This window comes from Nannospalax galili, unplaced genomic scaffold (assembly GCF_000622305.1).
Source record: "Nannospalax galili isolate Female #2095 unplaced genomic scaffold, S.galili_v1.0 scaffold98, whole genome shotgun sequence".
Classification (NCBI taxonomy): Eukaryota; Metazoa; Chordata; class Mammalia; order Rodentia; family Spalacidae; genus Nannospalax; species Nannospalax galili.
Window position 1 is genome coordinate 233,756 of NW_008342013.1, and position 3,335 is coordinate 237,090.

Below are 3,335 nucleotides of genomic sequence, written 5' to 3' on the forward strand. Positions count from 1 at the left end.
AGAGCATGCAATGCTCTTAACCACTGAGTGATCTCTTCAGGCCCAAATTTATAAGTTTTAGAAATTTTTCTTTTATTATTTTCTTTACATATACTTTTTCATTCTTAGGAATCTCCCACATAAAGTCATGTTATCTATAAGTAGATAAAAAACATACTATAACTTAAATTAATTTTTTAAAAAATATTTTTTAATTAAAAAAAATCTTATTACAGGGGTTGGAGAGATGACTCAAGGTGAAGAGCACTGGTGGCTCTTGCACCCACATGGCAGCTAACAGCTGTCCAAACTCCAGGTCCAGGAGATCCAACAGCCTCTTCTGTTCTCCATGGGCATTGCACAACACGGGTGTACTTACCTACATACAGGCCATACACGGATACACATAAAATAAAGATAATAAATAAAATATATTTTTTAAAAGAGTTATTATTACTACTTAAAGATAGATTGTACTACACGTAGCAGCTATGTATAAAACAGTTATAAAGCTGTTCTAGGTTTTACAATGATAAGTGAAAATCATTAACATCCTCCAATCAAACAAAATATGCAAGGATTTTATGTTGTTGAGGTTTCTTTGTTGAAACAATGAGAGCAAAATAAGTTATTGGAAGACAAAGGGCTGAGTGAGTATGCCATGAAGGTGAAGAGGACATTTCATAGCCCCAGTCCTCACCCTATACCAACTCCATTTGATAGCAACCAAAACATAACACTGGCCATTTTGTTTAAATAAAAGAAAAAAAAAAAGCCAGGTGTGGGGTGCAAACCTTTAGTCCTAGCACTTGAGAGGCAGAAGCAGGCAGATCTCTGTGAGACAGGTCAGCCTGATCTACATAGTGAGCTCTGGGCCAGATAGAACTACCAGGAGACCCTGTCTCAAACAAACAAACACAAACACACAAACAATAACAATAACAGCCAGAAAGGAAGGAAGGAAGGAAGGAAGGAAGGAAGGAAGGAAGGAAGGAAGGAAGGAAGGAAGGAAGGGAGGGAGGGAGGCGGGGAGGGAGAAGAAAGAGAGAAGAGAGAAAGTGCAATATGCTTGTGCACATACACCAGTCACTATATGTCCAATGAAAGAATGGGGAAATTAAAAAATGGAAACTATTCTGTAGTGGTGAGGATGTGGGGAATCAAATGGTGGCTTTCTAATTGAGTGTATTCTTGACCTATAACAAAATTCTGGAGTAAAGCAGCAGGTTCCCTTTTCAGCAGACTCCTGTCTGCTGCAGGAACATGTCAGTTATGTCTTCATCCCCCACTTCCAACTCTACAGGCAAGTCTGTTTCATTGATTGGCTGAAAGTGGGATCTGACCTGCCTCACTAACAAACCGTTATTCATAATAGCCTTTCATTAGTTTGCTAAGCAACATACGCCTCTTGACCTTAACTGCACCACAGATTCATCCTGCCCTGCCACCTTCAAATTCATATGGTTTTGTTCTCAATCTTAACTCCTTTCTTGGGTTTTTTCTTGGCCATGGAGAGTGCTGGTGTCTCCTCAGCTCCCCTTTCACTAATGAAAGAACATCCTCAGTACCAGGCAGTGGGTGCACGGGACAATTCAATTAAGTGAAGTATTCAATAATAATCAATCCTCTTTGAAAGCATTGTCAGATTTTTGGTGTTACATGTTTTTGAGACATGGTCTCACTCCATAGCCCTGGCTGGCCTGGAACTCATCATGCAGGTAACACTGGCCTTGGACTTGCTTTTGTTGTCCTGCCTCTGCTGCCCACTTGCTGGGATTACAAACATGTACTACCATGCCTGACGAATGGTGTGTGTGTATGTGTTGCTGAGGATTGAACCTAAGGCCTCATGCATGCAAGTCAGCACTTTATGACTAAGTTGTAGCCCCACCCCCTTGTATATTCTTTTTTGTTTTATGATTAGTTGTTCTATCAGAGAGGTGTTTAAGTTTCTAACCAGAATTGTGGGTTTAATCTTCACTCCATTTCAGTTCCATAGGTTTTGCTTCATGTATTTCTATCTTTGTTTCTTGGTACATATATATTTAGGGCTGCTATGTTCTTGATGGATGCTTTTTTTTTAATCTCTGCGCTACTTTTTCCCTTTGAAGTCTGCTTTATCTAGTACTAATATAATGACTCCTGGTTACTGTGCATGATGAGTGATATTTGGGATCGAGCCAAGTGTCCCCTGGATGCTAGCAAACATACATACGAGCTACATTCTAAGTCCTTTCTTTTATTTTCTGTATTTTAAATTTTTTAATTTATTCTTATTTAATGAGTGTTTTGCCTGCACATAAGTGCACCATGTGCATACAATGCCTACTGAGCCAGGAGAAGGTGTTGAATCCCCTGGAAACTTAAGGATGGTTGTTAGCCACCATGTGGGTGCTAGGAACCAAACCCTGCTCTGCAAGAACAGTCAGTGCTCTTAACCATGAAGCCATCTCTCCAGTCTCTACTTCTTGTATTTTAAGATAGAATCTCACTAAGTTGCCCGGGCTGGCCTTGAATCCTCTCTTATAGCCCAGGCAGGCCTTGTGATCCTCCTGTTTCAACTTCCGGAATAGCTAAGATTATAGGCCCATACCATTGAGCCTGGCTTCCTACTTCCTATTAATAAACATTTGCATGACAAAGCTTTTCCGCTTGTTTGTTTTCTTTTAAAATATATTCTTTCACAATTTCACACACACACACACACACACACACACACACACACACTCATACACACATGCATACCCTACTATCCCTTATCTGTCCTATTTTCAACTAGCCTATCTATGCATTTGAGGTGTTTCTTGTAGGCAAACTGTCGCTGGGCCATATTTTTTTTAATCCATGATGCTTCTCTCTGTACTTGAATTGGTGTATATATAAACATTATATTTAATGTAGTTATTGATAAGTTAGGACTTAATTTTGGAAATCTACTTTTTGTTTTCGTCTTTTGTTTCCATTGTTTATTTTTTCCTACCTTCCATTTATTTTGTCAGTCATGTTTTTAGGTCTATTTCTTTAGGTTATTAGACCGACACTCTGCCAACTACACTGGGGCAGCAAGTGGAATATATTCCTTTCTGTAGATGCTTTAGTGGTGGCTCTAAGTATTATACCACACATACATAATTTATTATAGCCTACTTCTGTTGACATTTACCAGTCTGAATGAAGTATAGAAAACTTACCTTATTTTAAGTCTTCTTCCCTTCCCCATTTTGTCTGTTGGTTTTTAGTGACTCTGACAAAATGATTGAGGTAATCAGCATTTAAGGAGAAAAGGTTTATTTTGGCTCATAATTTCAGACACTCCAGTTCATGGTCAGTTGGTCCTCTTGCTTTGGGCCTATGGC

At 39.0% G+C, this 3,335-nt stretch overlaps 1 pseudogene; it reads right to left on the reverse strand.

The window, feature by feature from the left end:
* Positions 1-1,214: 1,214 nt before the first annotated feature.
* Positions 1,215-1,489, reverse strand: LOC108491067 (annotated as a pseudogene).
* Between the last annotated feature and the right edge of the window lie 1,846 nt (positions 1,490-3,335).